General features: G+C 34.6%; 1 long non-coding RNA gene across 2 annotated transcripts in view; it reads left to right on the top strand.

The window, feature by feature from the left end:
• LOC140605496 (uncharacterized) overlaps positions 1-18,408 on the top strand; it is a 133,503-nt gene that overhangs the window by 78,918 nt on the left and 36,177 nt on the right. Inside the window, exons 2-3 of one of the 2 annotated variants that reach the window (XR_012008145.1) lie at positions 1,126-1,262; positions 16,785-16,958. This is a non-coding gene — a long non-coding RNA (uncharacterized lncRNA). Of the gene's footprint in view, positions 1-1,125; positions 1,263-16,784; positions 16,959-18,408 lie in introns of those variants that run through there. The other variant, XR_012008146.1, reaches the window with a different exon arrangement.

Below are 18,408 nucleotides of genomic sequence, written 5' to 3'. Positions count from 1 at the left end.
ACAGGAAGCCAATTTATCCAACACCTCAGGGGTCATGGATTGAGCACACGCTTTAAACCTCCTCTGCTGTTAGAGCAGGGCGATAGTGAGAGCAGAGGAAGGGCCCTCATTTCAGAATTGGGTAGCTTTTGGTTTGAGTAGATTTCTGTGTTCCTCTGGAGATAACGTCTCTGGGACTAATATTTATATTCTATAAAACAAGGAGGTTGAATGATTGGTCTCTAGGATACTTCCTGTTTTAAATTCCAGAACTTACTTGGCACTTAATCTCACTGAGTGTCATGTAGTATTTTCTTTTACTTCAAGTCATACTTCTTTACCTCAGTGGAAAGCTTCTTATGGGGAGAGATTATCACAAGTGTTTCTATATCCCTTACATGCCCAGAACTCTTTTTAATGAAGAGTTCAAATCCTTGTTCCTTAAATAGTAATGGGAATACAGAATATTTCAGATTTATGTAACAGCCTCCAAGACTTAAAAATCAAAGAGGTGGTAGTCAAAAATCAAGGTGTGAATATTTAGTTTGGACACTTAAAAAACTATATTGTTTTCTACTTATATCAAAATATTTGGGGGTGATTATATTATATACATTACACCTAAAATCATGCATTAAGAATAATATTTATTTCACAGAGGGGACTCACTCATGTATAAATGTTATCACCCTGGAATTCACTTTATGAAAGACATACACCTTTCTTTTAGAGATCCATCTGTTTCCAAGCAAGAACGTTTCTACATGGTGAACCTAATAATTAAGCACACTTGGTTGTGGGAAACGGAATTATGTTAAATTTGTAGGAGATGAAGTACAATAAAAATATATATATAAAACCTAAATCAAAGAAATCCACTCCCAAATATTTTGATATCAGTAGATGCAATATAGTACTCTGTGTCTTTCATCCTCCCCCTCAAACTCACAGACCCTGCTGGAGGGCTGACAGATCAGGACAAAGTCAACTCTGAACCTGGCTCTAAAGAGCCCTGCATAGTGCCTGTCAGCTCATCGACTCAGCCGTCCACCCACCACAAGGAATTGTTCTGACCTTCTCTTGGATTGAAACCTAAGGAAGGAAAGCTAAAGAGCTTGACAAGACACTTTGTGTGTTTCCCCACAGTGCTGACCTTCAGAGAAGTGGCACATGCAGGTGCATCAGTTTCAGAGTCGTAAAGAAAATGGAGACAAGAGTTTCAAGGAGGCAATAAAGAAGTAGGAGTGCTTAAAGCATTCTGTCCAAGTTGTTTTCCATTAAAGGTAACATTTGATACCATTCATCTTCAGCTTCCTCTGTCTCCTTGGGGTCTCTATTTCTACATCTACTTTCTTTGTCCTATTGTAGCCCTGGTGGTGATTTATCAAACTGTTAGATCCTGTTTATCCGATTGTGTGATGGCTTGTTTTTCAAACATTACGTCTCTGAAATGTCCAATTTAACCTGTCTCTCTATATATAAGGCTTATGGTACTCTCAAGCTATGAAATTAAATATTAAATCAGTTATTATTATGTAGAGTTAGTAGCCACATAAACATGTTATGTTTCACTCAGAAATGTTGTTTCAGCATCTACAATCTCAAAGGGAATATTTGTTCTCAGTAAGTTTTTCTATTTTGGGTTGTTTTTCCATAGTTGATGGTATAAATGGCTATTCCAATGGAGTTGTGTTATTCACGATATAATAAATTTTGTTTGCTGACATTTATATAATTATTTCCTACTTATTTAGCTCACTAGTGATATTATTCTATTAACATACTCATTATTTTAATTTGATCATTTCTCACATATTGTTTTCAACCTTCTCACCATATGAAGAGGTTTGTGTTTATTAACTCTTTCCCATTGTTTCAGTTCCATAGCCATGAATTATTATTGGCTCTTTAAAAATTTTTATTTGTCTGCCCCAAATTGTCAACCACTATTAATTAAAAGAATGAAATGAAATGACTTAGCAAGGAATGGAAGTGAATGATAACCAACTAATTTTAAGAGGATACTGTAAAAAGAATTTTAAATAAAGGTTTTGAGATAATATTGAGACAAAAATAAATAAAAGAGAGATTGCGCTATATATTGTGAGCAACAGAAAAGGCCAGATAATCTTCAGAAACAGGTCATTTTCATTTCTATCTTCTCTGAATTGAAACCCTCTTGGAATTTCTGTTCTCTGTGTTCCTATTGTTATCAAATACTGTGCTCCCATACACTGCAAAAGCTCTTTCCTTTCTGAATACCGAGAGCCGGCAAGCATACTCATCCTACATTCTAGGTCTTCATTTTAGTGACTAAAGTGGGTTCACTTATTGTCTCTGGTAAACAAGTGTAACATGTATAAGGCAATGGATGGTGTTTGCTGGAAGGTAACACTTTAATAACACCTCAAAAGTCATTATCTAAAACCATGTTTCATCATCTGGCCTCCAGCGTAGTTTCTTCTTTCTATTTTATCTATCTTGACCAAAGCTCTGTTATTTTTTTCAGTCCCCAATATCAAATCATAATGATAGTTTCTTGAACTTATTATTTAGTGCCATCTGCTATGTTTCTGACACTATTCTAGTTGCTGGGGATACATCAGTGAAAAAGCAGACAAAATCCCTGCTCTTCTAGATCTTACATTGTAGAGAAAAGAAACCATATACAATAGAATTCTTTTATGGAAATTATAGTGATGTGATGATAAATATTTGTTGAGTAATTTATTATTGTCAGAGACAATAGTGAATTATTTAAAAGTATATTTTAACATACACATGAGTATGAGGTATGATTATCCTCATTTTCTAGGCAAAGAAACTGTGCCTAGAGAGGTTTAAATAATTTTCCAAAGACAAAGGACAAGTGAGCAGCCTGATTAGGGACTGAACTTTCATCATTCTGACTCCATATCCTAAGACTATGACTACAGTCCTTTACTGTAAGAGTTCAAGGTTAACTGACTTCATTTGTATACTTTCCCAACAACTTGGATAGACCCTTGTTTTCCATTTTTGTAGTTCGTATTCCATTATTAGCTTCCTGATTGCTCCCTCATTACATATAATTCTAACATCTCCTTCTTATGGTCTAGCCTTTCCATTACAATGAGTATGTCCTTGAGGCAGTGCATTTATGATTTCTTCATATTTTAGCAACTTCTCATTGTGTACAATTGTCTTTTGAAACCTTCATCTTGGTTTTCAAGAATCTCTTCAATGTCATGCTGATCTATCTTATTTTCATTCAATGTTTACCATTCTCAGTCTTCCTAAATATAACATGAAAATCCTACCTTTTGAGTCTGGCTCACACATATAGAATTCTTTTATTACAACCTATCTTAAAAGCCACCATTCCATTAAACATCCTGGTTCATATTGCAATCTCTTGTCTCAAACTTTATCCTGTAACTCATTATATATTGTGACTTCCTTTGCAAGATATTATTTTAGGAATAGTAAGTTCCAACATTTATAATCCAGGTGGTTGTGATTCTTATGCATAAAAAACCAACCTGAATAGCAGACAGCCATAGGATTGTCTTCTTTGCTCATCACTACAACTACTCTTCAAATTCCTTGGACTCTGAATGGTTGTTCCCTTCTCACCCCTATACTTCCATTTTCCTTTCAGTATGTGGCAATTTATACTTCTTCCACTTCACCCCTTGTTTACTTTGCCTTGGAACCTACCACCTGGGTTCCTCTTTCTCCCCTCACCCCAACATTTGTCTTAGGAAGATGTGCTGACAATTCAGGTGGTGGTGAGGAAAACAGAAGGGAAACTCAAAACCCTCATTTATTTTTTTCCTTATCCTTCCTTTTGCCATTGGTTCTCTAATTCAACTGATGACCCCCAGCCCCATACTGTCTTATCCTCCCTTGTTCTCCTGACCCTAGGCTCAGTTCAAATCTGATTTTTTACAACAAATTTGCCAGTACTCCAGCTCAAGTCTCATTTTCTTACCACTAAGAATACAGTAAAAATTTGTCTTTAAAAAAAATCCATGTAGAAAATAAGTAAATTATCCATGTATGGCTTTGTTTTTATCTACCATGTCATCTTAACAAAAAAAACAAAGAGAATTAAACATTTGTTTTTGGTATTGATTGAGATGACAAGATAGGAATTGCTAAGAATCTGCCAAATAATGTTCTAAGCATTTTCTAGATATGATTTGATCACTGCAATAATCTAATGAAGTGGTGTTATTATTATTCCTATTTTATAGATGCAGAAACTGAGGCACAGAGGAAGTAAAAAATTTGCCCCAAATTATACAGATACTAAGCAACAGGATAAAAACTCAGATAGCCTGGCCCCAAAGGCAATTCTCTGATCCTGTTATGGCTTTCTGCTACAACTGCCAGCAGGAAGGGAGGAAGCCAAGTCCATCATGGAGCCTTATGAGAAAAGGAATGATACATCTAGGTAGCTGCTAGAACAAACCATGTTCCTAGCTATTTGTACAGCTTCTTACCCTCTGATCCTTTGGGGGTGCATCCCTGATCCTTTCCCATCTAGGGTCCTTGCCTCAGGCCATTGGAGTCACCATTAGGTTTGGGGGGACAGGATTCCACTTCTGTTAAAAAAAAAAAGTGCTCCGATGTGTTAACTGTGATAGTTTAGGCTTCTAATACTCTTCATCTAGACATTTTATTTCACGCAATTTATGTACCAAATAAGCTATTTTTTGTTATGTACAAGAAATCTATAGTTAATGGCCTTTGCATTCTAAAAAGGCTTTTAGAAAATGGAGTCAGGAATACTTTTGTTTCTTCCCTCTCATTCACAACTCTAAACACAGCTGACTTCAATGAAACCTTGCTAGAGGCTTTCAATTTGATTGAGAGATGCCTCCTCCACGATTTAGTTGACTTCCCTCTGTCCCTCCAATTTGGCCACCATTTCATAGACAGATGCCATAGTTTACTAGGGGTCAAGTAAGAGCTTGTCCTCAACCTCACTGAACAAAGATACACAATAAATATAAGTATGTGAGATTCTGAATTCTCTAACTGCTCCACAGAGAACACCTCTTATCATTGGAGCTTCATTCATGTCAATCCATGGGACTCCTTCTATCACTGCCTACCATGTCCTAGACTGCCTGAGTTGGCAGGAGAAGGGAAAGAGGAACAAGTAAAACACAGTCTCCTCATTAGCACAATTATAATTGTTTGCTTCTTCATGTTAGGTTGTAAAAGTATAAATTCACTTAAAATATTGTCATGGCCTTTTCCTCAAGTAGTTAGCAAGCAATTGAATTGTCATCTAATAACAGATGTTTTAGTAAGAAAATAAAAAAGATGCACTGAAGGACCTTGAAATAAATAATAGTATAGCCACCCTTATTCTTCAGAGAGGAAAAGATAATTTTATTCATACATATTCATGGATGAATAAAATTATTTCTTTTTTGTAAATGTAATAGTGAGAATTAAAAAACATCAAATTATTTTTGTTGGAATTTGCATAGCTAAAGAAAAGATATATAATGGAGTTCTATTTCTGAACAAAGTGTCCCTCATTAATGGAGTAATAGATCATATTAATGTTACCTATATAAAAATAAATGGACATGGATGAATTTAGTGCAAAATTTCCCAATGAACAAAAAGGATAAAAAAAATAGTATATGTAGTCATTTTTACCATTTGTTGCTGCTGCACATGATCTTCATTTAGAGTAATAACACCATTATAATAGAAGGATTGCAGAAAACATCACTTTACAACAAATGGGAGATTTAAACTTTAATATATGAACAGCTTGTACATTTCCCTACTTCTTTGTTTTATACAATCAAATACAAATTTCTGTGGCGTTTTTAGATAGGCCACAAGAAAAATTAATCTGAGATTTATTAACTCAAATTTATGTTAAGATTGACTCTGCATAGTCTACCTTAGTGGGATGGCAGACTAAATTTGTGATTCAGGAATCCCTACCTGCCTATCCATTCTGATCCATGAGAGAAGATGTCCCTGACACTCTCATTTTTGGCTCTTGGGCCTCACTAATTGAACTGGCACAAGGAAATTCTCTGAATCAGCTTAAAATGTAAATTATTTGAAAAGAAATAAGGTTTTGAGCTGCTTTAATTTTCCTAATGCTATATGAGAACCCAAAGACAAAAATTATCTAGTAAGGTCCAGAGATTGACTTATGTGTAGGATTTATTTCCTTACTCTGGTTTGGAGAGGACTTCCAAGCAGGCAGAACTCCAAAAAAGAGCCAGGTGCAAGGGAAGCTCACATTCTTTCACCTGACAGATAACTTCATCAGTCAGCAAAAACAGTCATGCCTACTATAAGTCCTTGAATGTGGATAAGCTGCTTCATGGATCAAAATTTTCCTTTCATCCACCTCTCTGAGTCCCAGATTTTGAACTTCTGAATGTGTTCTACAAGCTTCTATGGTCCCTACCCAGGTTGGTGATAAATACAAAACAAAACACACTTACCCTTTATGTATAAACTACAAATCATTAAAAAAAAAGAAAATGAAAGGATTATTTAAAACTTGTTACAAATTTATTTGCTATTAGTAATTCTATTATTTATGATAACTGGCTTAAGTATTGATTTGTAGTCTTTGCTGTAGTGAATGAGGAAGTGTAATATCATGGTAAGAATATAGACTTCGGAATCTAATATTTTGTGGGTTCTTTCACTTAGCAGCTATGTAATCCTGAACAAGGTACTTAAACTTTCCAAACCTTATCTGAATCACCTAAAACAGTTTAGCAACCCATTATTCTTCATTAGGCTACAAAGGCATTTTGGCATTGGACACTCAAGATGGCATTGATTTTTAGATATTCCTGGATAGTTTTACTATGAAAAGTGTATGCCATTGGAATAAAGTCAATCAGCAGAGTTTTTCTAAAAACAAATACATGGAAATGTAGAAGGCTGGCAATGGCATTGACAGGACACTTTATTGACAGATTTCACAGATTCATTGCAGAATTGATCTCTTCACATAGATCTACTGCCACTTTGGGGGCAAGGTGGTGCCAAGGTCTTAGGAAGAGGCTTCCAGTCAAATTCCATTGAATTTCCATTCCAGTTTTTCCCTTGCCACTTCTTTAATCTATGTCACTTACAAATTATTTATTACTTAAATGATGCTTTCCTCTCTGGAGCACTGGGATAACAATACCACTTTTGCACAGGCATTTGTGGATTTTAAAGCTTATTTCTGTCCCACTTCTTCTCCTTTCCTGGTTTTTTGATGACCAAGAGAAAGCTGTATCTGTGATGAAAGTCAATGCATAAAAATCTCACCCCTGGCCACGGCCACACATTTGGGCATGATTCTGAGCAGCATCTTTATCTGACTTTCTGAGCCCTGAGTCGAGTGGCTTTGTGCAAAGCTACTCTGCTGCTTACGACTAGGATACCTAACAAAATCCACAGGGCTTGGGGAATAGCAGTGCCAGTAATAGCACTCCTCAGGAGAAGAGTTTAGGAGGAAACTGTATAAATGATCTCAATATTCCCCCCAGAGATTTAAACATTGGCAACAGATTATGATTTTTATATTACTATATTTAGAATATCTTCCTAATAATTTGACTTTCAGAAACAGCTCAGATGAGAATAAAGCTGGAATTAGTAGCCAAAGGCAAAAGAACAAAACATGATTTTGTGAAGATACAATTTTCCTAGCATTTATATTCCTGATTCAGAAGGGATTAATCTCTCCTTCCTGCACATTCCATATGTAGACAGAGTGTCCTGCTCCATATTTATTAGCATTATGCATTATATGGATCTCTTTTCATGCCTGCTACCTGCTAGTAGACTGCAGCCACTTGACGTTAGGGGCTCATTCATTTCTGATTTCCTAAGGCCTAACATAGAAAACTTTATATATATATATATATTATTTGCTTGAGAGACAGAGCAAGGGAGAGTGAGAGAGAATGAGCACAGGGGTATAGGGAGAAGCAGACTCCTTGCTAAGCAGAGAGATCAATTCAGGGCTTGATCCCAGGACCCTGAGATCATGAACTGAGCAGATGCTTAACCAACTGAGCCACCCAGATGCCCCCATAGAGAACGTTTTTAAAACAAAATGAATAGCTGGATGGTCAAGAAGGCTGTAAATCTGAGAGGTATTATTTAACACTTTATTATTTTTATCATTTAGGATATTGATAGTCATGTATTAAAAGCCAAGAAGAGAGGGATGCCTAGGCAGGCTTAGAGGGTTAAGCCATGGACTCTGATTTCAGCTCATTATTTTAGGATCCTGGGATTGAGCCCCACAATGGGCTCTATGCTCAGCATGGAGTCAGTTTGGGATTCTTCTCTCTCCCTGTGCCTTTACGCCTCCCTCTGCTTCTCTCTCTCTTCCAATAAATAAATAAAACCTTAAAAAAAAAAAAAAAGAAGAAAAGCTAAGAAGAAAGAGTCATGTTTTCCCATTGAGATTAAAATCAGAGACTTGAGTATTTCTGGGTCTGGCTTTCTTTTCCGGGGCAACATTTGTTAACTGAGGGGCAATCAGAAATCACTTTCACTGTCTCTGTTGCCTGGCTCTTATCTGTCATCTTCTGCATTTCATTCTTCTCTCATATTCAGTGTGACGACTTGGCCATAACCAACATCTCTGTCTCTTTGTCAATCAATTGACTCTTTGCTGTGGGTCAATTTCAATTCTTTCCACAAGAGTAGAGTTTTGTACCTAAGGGTTCTTTTGTATGAATAGTACATCAAGGCATGTTAGTTTACTGGTGAAATAAACATACAGAACAAAACAAGTGGGTTTTTGTTTGTTTGTTTGTTTGAGACAAACAGCCTAAAGTCAGATTGAATAAACAATATTTCCCTGGTCAGTCTAGTTGAGATTCAGCTCTTTAGGAAAAACACTACCATTTTCTGCCTGTTTCACATGCCCTATCTTTCTTTATGTGGCATTGCACTTGATTGTCTTCCTGCCCCATGAAAAGCCGTCCAGTTAATCAAACTAGCTGTTAATGGTGGTCAGCTTCTGATTTAATTCTTCCAATTCACCTTGTTAGAAAGGTGAGCTGTGGTCCAGGCAGAGGTGGAGCAAGTTTTGGTAACCCATCTGGCCACAGTAATGCTATGCTTTTTAACACAACTAGCATTTGAGTCTTTCACACGCTACTGTCACCCACTTATTTAGAAATGCTCATAGTAAACCTTGTTGCTTTTACTTTTGCTGATCACGAAAAACAGTTCTCTTATTAAATTAGAATCTTTTCACTTCTTTCCCACTCAGGAGCCCTCATATTCCAATGATTTCAATTGATATTTTATAAAGAAATAGAAAGTATCCATCAAAACTGGACATATTCCCTTTGTTACTCTCATTCATGTTAGTTTTATAAGAACACAGATGACACTTTTCTTCAAGACCTATTTCATATTTATGAAAATGAATAATTCATATTCAATCAAGTTAATGTATATTAATATTATATTTTAAAAAGTGCAGTTATCTCCCTCAGCAAACATTCTCTAGGCTTATTAGAGTGAACTAACTGTTCAAACAAATAACCCCCAAAACTCAGTGGGTTAAAAACAATAAAGTACATTTGTAGTTTACATAAAGTCCAATATAATCAAGCAAGATCTAAAAGGTATAAAAAGTAAATATGTATTCAGACTATAGTATATTTAACCAGGAAAGAAAGCTTGATTGTCTTCTGTTTGACCTTTGATTAATAATTATTTACACACTTTTTGCTACAGTAGAAAAAATTACCAGCCTCAACCTGAATAAATATAATAAAAACTTATTAATGCTTAATAAATATTAGGATAGCATGATTAAAATTATGTATATCTTCACTGAAATTTACCCTATCCTTTACTTTATTCTCATAAGAGAAATGGTAGCTACTATTCTTCTCACAGATACTTGTAGCATCCCTATTTTTCATGTTTGTGTCTTGGAAGGTAACTTATAATTTGAAGCTTAACATTTGGTTTCTGCAAACCTGATTCATAGAAATATTTCAGTAGTCAAATAATTTTTTCTTGTACCTAGGGCTAGAGTAGACTGAAATCTTTCATTTCTATCTTCTCAAATTTAAGGCTCAGAATATGATATCTCTAAAAAGTTGTGCAACATAACCAATGGGATTTTCACAGCAGCATTTCTACCCAAATGATAACAATGAGGGGAGATGTTGCCTGAAGAAATACACAGGTACAAATGTATTAGTAGAATAAAATATTTTTGTAAAAATGTGGGTGGAAAAGCACCAACTACTGATTATTGATCTTATATGCATAAAAAAAATACCACTGTATTGATATAAATTTGAACTGGGTATGTTGGTTCCTTTCTTTTCTTTTTCTTTTTTTCTTTTTTTTTTTTACTTCAAAGAGGCCCATGGTTGGGCTTAAATCTACCATCTTGTTTGTTTTCTATTTGTTTCAGTGGGACTCGATCCCAGGTCTCCAGGATCACGCCCTGGGCCAAAGGCAGGAGCCAAACCGCTGCGCCACCCAGGGATCCCAAGTTACTCCTTTTTTTAAAAGAAAAATATTTTTGGTGGTTTCTTCAGGGATTAAGTTATGTCTCCTCAATTTATCACAGTCCACTGTAAAAACTGTATGACAGTATAATTCCATTTATTTTCTTTTATTATTTGTCTACTTCACATTTAATTTCTACATATATTTAAAACTTTGCCATGTATTATTGCTATTTTTGCTTCAAACATCTAATAAGAATCTTTTAAGGAAACTTTATACATAATTTTTTTACATTTACCAACTTATTTGCTGTTTATGGGTGCTCTTCATTCCTTTCTGACAATAGGGATTTCCATCAGGAATCATTTATCTTAAATCTGAAGGATTTCCTTTAATATTATGGGCCTTCTGTGAGAAGTTCTTGGTTTTAGTTTTGATTTTGGTTTTGAAAAATACTTTTGCTGGAGATAGAAATCTGAGTTGATATCTTTTCTAAAACACATTAAAACTATCCTATTGTTTTTTGATTTCCATGTCTTTTATGCAAAGTCAGTCATTGTTCTTAATAAGGTTCACCTACATTTAGTAATGTGCCTTTATTCTCTGGACACTTTTAGCCTCCTTCTTTGCTTTTAAGATTTTATATTTCAATAGGTTGACTCTGATATACCTTCTTGTGGTATTCATTGTATTTAAAATGCTTGAAGTTCACTGGGCTTTTTGGATCTGTGGATTGATATCTTTACACATTTTGTAAAAAAGTCAATCAAAGAACAATTCATTGTTCTATTGTTTATCTCTTCTCCGAGGGCTCTATTATTATTCTATTAGTCTACAGGTCACTGATTCTCTATTTTATTTATTGTTTTTTCTTGCTTGTTTTGGTTTGGATCATTTCACTTGACTTTGGTCAATTTCAGTTGACTTCAATTCACTGATCCTCTCTTAAACCATGTAACATCCTCTTACATCAACCTAATGAATTTTCCATTTAAAAATTGTATGTTTCATTGCTATAATCATTTGATTCTTTTTTTTAAATCATCTGATTCTTTATAAATTTCCATTTCTTTAAACAATGCCACAGTTATTGATCCATTTTGTGTATCTTCTAAACCCAGTAACATATTTATAGTAGTATTTTTAAGTCCTAATATGCTAACTCAAAACTCATCTTTTGGTTATTGAGATATAATTGACATATAATATTAGTTTCAGTTGTATAATGATTTGATATTTGTTTATATTGCAAAATAATCACAGGAAATCTAGTTAACATCTATCAGCATACATAGTAGTTCATCTTTTGATAATGCTTCTATTGATTTTTTTTCTTGCTTATGTGTTTTTATTTGGCTTCTTCATATGTCTTCAAAGGTCTCAAAATGTTTTACAGTATTCTAGATGCTATATATGAAATAACAGTTGATATTGAAGTCTAATGTAGCATATAGATAGAAATATATTTCCCCCCAGAGAGGTCTTATGGCTTTGTTAGCCACTGAACCTAGTAGGAATTATTTGCAACTTTGATTAGTTTTATTTTATTTCTGATTTCAAATATATTGAGATTTTGGTTAGGTTTGTCACTCCAAAAGGTCTTTGGGGTCTGAGCACCAATTTTAAGAAAGCAGTCAGCTTTCTGCACTTAAAAGGTGTTAATATTGGGGATCCCTGGGTGACTCAGCAGTTTGGTGCCTGACTTTGGCCCAGGGCACGATCCTGGAGTCCTGGGATCGAGTTCTGCGTCGGGCTCCCAGCGTGGAGCCTGCTTCTCCCTCTGCCTGTGTCTCTGCCTCTCTTTCTCTCTCTGTGTCTATCATGAATAAATAAATAAAATCTTTTTTTTTAAAAATAGGTGTTAATATCTTTGATCTTATGAGAAAATTTAATGGGTAGAGACTGCATTGCTGCTTTAGTTAGAGTTTCATTCATTTTATTAAGGAAATTTTTATTTTGAGGTTGAGGTCAGATGCCTTCTTCCAGCAAGACTTTGGGATTAAAACACCACTATATCTTCCTCCATGCCTTAGCTCCCTCCATATTCCTTATTTATTTGACATACTCTGTGAGAGAACTGGAATATTGAGATTATTAGTTTTGTAGAGCTCTTCCATATTTCAGTTCCTTATGATAGCCCACATGTTCATTAAAAATCCAGCTGATCTTCTTTGTCCTAAGAAAGTCTCCCTGCCTCTGACAAGACTCATCCTCTGTCCTTCCCAAAACAGACTGAAACAGACTAGGTTACAACTCCCAGCTATGTGAACAGCTTGCTTTCTTATTTAAAAAGTTCTCATCCTTCTCCAGAATTCAGTTCATTTTTTGACTTCTTTGCATCTATAGCTCTTAGATGGATTTAAAGAAAAGAATGATGATGTGGTTTACCCAGTGTTCTTTTGTTACAGCAAGAGCAAACACATGGTGGTTCTTATTCTTGTCTTTATATTAGAATTATCTCAAGATCTTTTAGGAATTCCAGCATCCAGGCTGCACTCTAAGTCAATTAAATTAGAATGTGCAGGAATAGACCCAAGCATCAATATTTTTTAAAGCTCCCAAATGAGTCCAATGTTTAGCCAATATTAAGAGCTACTGCTCCAGGGGTGTAGAATTTAGGCTCTCTGAAAAACCAGTTCTGCAAAGGCTTAAAGGGCAGCCCAGGTAGCTCAGTGTTTAGCGCCACCTTTGGCCCAGGGCATGATCCTGAAGATCCAGGATCAAGTCCCTCCTTGGGCTCCCTGCATGGAGCCTGCTTCTCCCTCTGCCTGTGTCTCTCTGCCTCTCTTTCTGTCTCTCACGAATAAATAAAATCTTAAAAAAAAAAAAAAGAAACTTGGATAGATGATAGTTTAGAAAAGTAAGGAATATTGAAGATGATTGGAAAAGAACATTGGTTTGTTGATTGATTATCATTTAAACCTCAAAAAGCATTTAAATATGAATGCTGGATATATTGGCATAATACATATTAGCTATTATGCTTTATATTGATCATGATAATAATGTTGATAATAAGCTTCTATGAAGGAAAAAATTAAATTTAATTTATGAGAAACTAAAGATTCTATCCATGAGAAATGGATAGTGGGATGGTTTATTTGAAAAATTAATAATTGATTTTCTTCAGATAATTATCTCTTAATTGTTACTGCTTGGTTTCTTAGCAGTCAACATTTTTTCTCCACCTATTTTGTTTCAATTTATTTTATCCTTTAAATATTCCATGAGGGTAGGGATGGAGACAGGCAAGAAAACAGTTGAATTTTAAGTATTGTTTTATTTTAAATTGTTCTAATATTGATATTTCCTATAACTATTATATATAGTATATTTTAAAAATATTTTTAAATGGGATAAATTAAAATATAAACAAAGAAATGCATTTTTCACTATTTTATAAAAACCTGGAAACTCAAACTTTGTATAAATTCTTAATGGATAACATTGTATTTATTTTTTATTCATTGGAAAATGTAATAGATTTTAAAGGAGCAAAGGAACTGCCTTCACAAATAAACCATGCATATATTTCTTTCTTATTTTTCTTCTACTGCAACTAAATTAACTATTTAGTTCATAGATTCCAAAAATAATAAAGCGTTGGCAATGGAACTAAGGGAGAATGAACATCACCTGGGAATCAAAGACTCCAAAGATAATTATTCAATGACATCTCGTATGGATGCACTGAATGAATGTCCTTTTATTGCATTTCAATGGGGAGGAAATGTGTGCATTTGTGTTTGTGCACTAGAAAATCAAATCATGACAAATGAGCACATTTTTGGCACATGTGAAGAAAAGAAGAGCCGGTTTTGGCATCCAACAAGTGGACTGTAGAAGATAACTTTTTAGAGTTGTTTATTCATTTCTCAACTCTCCTTTAAAAATCATCCCCCACTCCCAACAGGAGTAGGTGCCAGTAGCAATACTGATGTAGACACAAGATGAGAAAAAACAGGTTCATTCTCAACAATTTTGAGTTGAGAGGTACAGAGATTCAGAAGTCATGTTAATAGCAAAACAATAAAATACAGATTCATAGGTGTCTGCTCCTGAGGTTCCAGAACTTTCTGGTTTTTCTCATTCCTGAGTCCTATTTTCAACATTCTATTTTATTTCATGATATACCACAGTATACTTTCAATTAGATGTTTTTGTTTTGTTAAGCTAGATTATGTGGTTTTCTGACAAAGATTCTCAATTTATAAGCAGTTTGAAATCCATTTAAGTATCCTTTCCATTTTTTAGATTAATGAACTGAAACATGAAGAGTATTGTCAATTACACAAAGTTACAAAACTATCTGAAAAAGAATCTCAGAATTGAGGACTATTATAATATGCATAATACTTTTTCAAGCCAATATCTTTAAGTAGTCAGATAAAAAACACATTTGCTTTGTGTCAGGTAATAGGGATATTGATTTAATATCATTTAGAAAAATATCTTGCATTAATTAGATATGAATTACATGATACATACATCCCTACTTTTTAAAAAATATTATGGTGTAATCCAGCCAAATTATTAAAATAAATGAGTAGAGCTAATGACCAATATGAATAAACCTGAAAAGCATACTACAGAACTAGAAAAAGCAAGTAGCAGCAGGATTTATAGAATGTTATTGTTTATATCAAGTGTAAAAAAATGCAATACTTTAAACTTTATAGCTACAGAAGTAAATAATGAAAGTATAAAAACAGTCACAGAGATAATAAATCACAGAGTGTTTACCTCTGAGGAGAAAAGGACAGAAATACAATCAGGAAAGAGTTCATAGGGCATCAAATATGTCTACTATGTTTTACTTTTAAACCATCTAAAGTAAGTATAGAAAAATGTTGAGATTTGCCAAAACTGGGTGATAGAAATATGAGTATTATTTTGTTCTCTATACTTTTCTCCACACTTTGAGTAATTTTTTAAATTTAAATTCAATTAATTAACATATAGAGTATTATCAGTCTCAGAGATAGATCAGTGATTCATCAGTCTTGTATAACACCCAGTACTCATTACATCACATGCCCTCCTTAACGTGCATCACACATTTACCCTATTTCCCCCACCTACCTTTCCTCCAGCAGCTCTGTTTGTTTCTGATAGTTAAGAGCTTCTTATGGTTTGTCTCCCTCTCTGATTTTGTATTTTTTTATTTTTCCCTTCCTTCCCCATGCTCCTCTGTTTTGTTTGTTTGTTTTTTGTTTTTAAGATCTTATTTATTTATTCATGAGAGACACAGAGAGAGAAAGGCAGAGACACAGGCAGAGGGAGAAGCATGCTCCATGCAGGAATCCCGATATGGGACTCCATCCCAGGTCTCCAGGATCACGACCTGGACTGAAGGTGGCGCTAAAACGCTGAGCCACCCAGGCTGCCCCTGATCCTCTGTTTTGTTTCTTAAATCCCACATATGAGTGAGATATAAGATAATTGTCTTTCTCTGATTGACTTATTTGCTTAGCATCATACTCTCTAGTTCCATCTACATCATTGCAAACGGCAAGATTTTATTTTCTTTGCTGGTTGAGTAGTATTCCATTGTATATACAGACCATATCTTCTTTATCCATTCATCCATTGATGGACATCTGGGCTCCTTCCATAGTTAGGCTATTGTGGACATTGCTGCTATGAACATTGGGGTGCAGGTGCCCCTTCTGATCATTACATTTGTATCTTTGGGGTAAATACCCAGCAGCACAATTACTGGGTTACAGGATAGCTCTATTTTCAACTTTTTGAGAAACCTCCATATTGTTTTCCAGAGTGGCTGCACCAGCTTGCATTCCCACCAGCAGCTTTAGAGGGTTCCTCTTTCTCCACATTCTTGCCAACATCTGTTGTTTTCTGACTTGTTCATTTTAGCCATTCTGACTGGTGTGAGGTGGTATCTCATTGTGGTTTTGATTTGTATTTCCATGATGCTGAGTGATATTGAGCATTTTTTTTATGTGTCTGTTGACCATTTGTGTATATCTACTCTTATTAATGCTAAAAACTTAACTGAGACATTAGCCTCAAAAGTAAACTGTTTTTACATATTTATATTTAAGGGAAGTTCTTAGATGACCAATTTTATAAAATAGGTGTTAGGTACACATTAATTACAATCAAAGAAATTTAGAATTTAGAAAAGAGATATGTACATGTAATACAAGGGGTAGAATATAGCGTAGGGAAGTAGACAAGGAATTACAATATACAGTATGTAGAATGTGTGTAGGTGTAGCTAACCTAAAAATTCCATATAGGATAATTGGGGCTTTGATATGATGATGGTATCTTTACATTGTTATTTTTGTTTTGATGTTCCAATTTGACAGTTTGCTAAATAAAGTAAGAGTGGAGAGCCCAAAAACTGACCAGAAGCAAGGACAAACTATATCTCTACAACTAGATGAAGATTTGTAGAAACAGCAATATCTTTAATTTTTGTTTTTCTTATGATGATATTACATTTATATTTTATATCTTACCTTTATAATAAATTCTACTATTAAGCTACATGAAATATGGTGATTTATTGAATCTGATCAGATCTGATAAATAATTTTGAATCCTTGGTAAATGTTATAATCATCCTAAACAGTTTCACAAAATATAGTAGTTTGGAAATCTTATTCTGTAACATGCAGTAAATCCATACAAAAATAAAGCCCTGTAAAATACTACTACTTTGTCTATCAACATGACACTTATCTCCCAAATGACACCACCATTTTTTTAGCACACTATGCTAAGGGATTATTCTGTTGCAGCCATTTATATAGATATATACACACTTTTAGCCAAATAACTAAAAAGATCAATGAAAGATTTCAGAAGAAGAAAGTAACCTATATTATGGAATTTTGTAAGTATATGTAATTTATCTTAAAAGTGGCTCAAGAATGATTATATAAAACTGTAATAGCAAAACAATTAATTTTAGAAAAATTAATTTAGAACAGCTCTGCTTGAACACTCTGGCCTGGAGGAATAAAGACCTATGAAAATCTACTCTTCTATAAAAGTAGTAAAAATACTTGTAAAAACTGAAAAATCGATCTTTTAAGGATTCTGGAAATTAACCAGAAGTTTGCATCAATTCAAGGAGCATTTATTCAAGAAAAACAGATGAATCTCCATAAGAACACAGCATTTTGACCTGACCCATTCCCATTCCCCTCTCTCCAGCTCTGCCTCAGCTTTGAAAAGTAGCAGTTTTTCAACCGTAGTAGCTATGAAAACTAGCAGCCTAGCAATTACTGAGTGGAACGGAATAGGTTTGCAGCTTTCCAAAAAGCCATATCCACAAATTTGTTATATTTTCCCTGTTTGGCAGCTCTGGAAAAGCTCAAATTCTATTTGATCTAATTCAGAACTCACTCTGTGAGACCAATCTTATCCTCAGAGTATTTGTTGAAAAATATCAATGTCAGTTGTTTAATATTATAGCTGCCCAACATGGTAATATCAGTTGAGATTAACAAAAGATTGACCAAAAAACTTAAAAAGAAAACCTGGGGAATGAGATATTGTAGGGGGCTCTGAAAAGTTTCAACATATTCCTGAAAGTATTGAATGCTACACACATGCAAAGCTATATACATGCCCAGGAAAACCTCATAAGGCATTAAACTTTCAACTATTATTGACTATGGGGCTCTGCACAGGCAGAAAGTAAAGGCTAAAACGGAGTTGTGAATTGCCTGCAGAAGTATTGAAGACATGTCCCAACACACACACACACACACACACACACACACACACACACACACAGAGGCACAAGGAGTCCCTTGGCAAAGTAAGGAGACCTATTGGTTCAGTGCATTTAAGTAAATCTCTGTCGATGCATTTAAGTAAATCTCCATCCAATCCTTAGCTAACTACTAAACTGAGCACAGACTGCAATGCTATATATGACAAGGAATGAGGATTTTACAGAATTAATCTAGGAAAGTCACT

Source organism: Canis lupus, chromosome 15 (assembly GCF_048164855.1).
Source record: "Canis lupus baileyi chromosome 15, mCanLup2.hap1, whole genome shotgun sequence".
NCBI lineage: Eukaryota > Metazoa > Chordata > Mammalia > Carnivora > Canidae > Canis > Canis lupus.
Note: the sequence above shows the minus strand (reverse complement) of the source record. Positions and strands in the feature narration are given on the sequence as shown.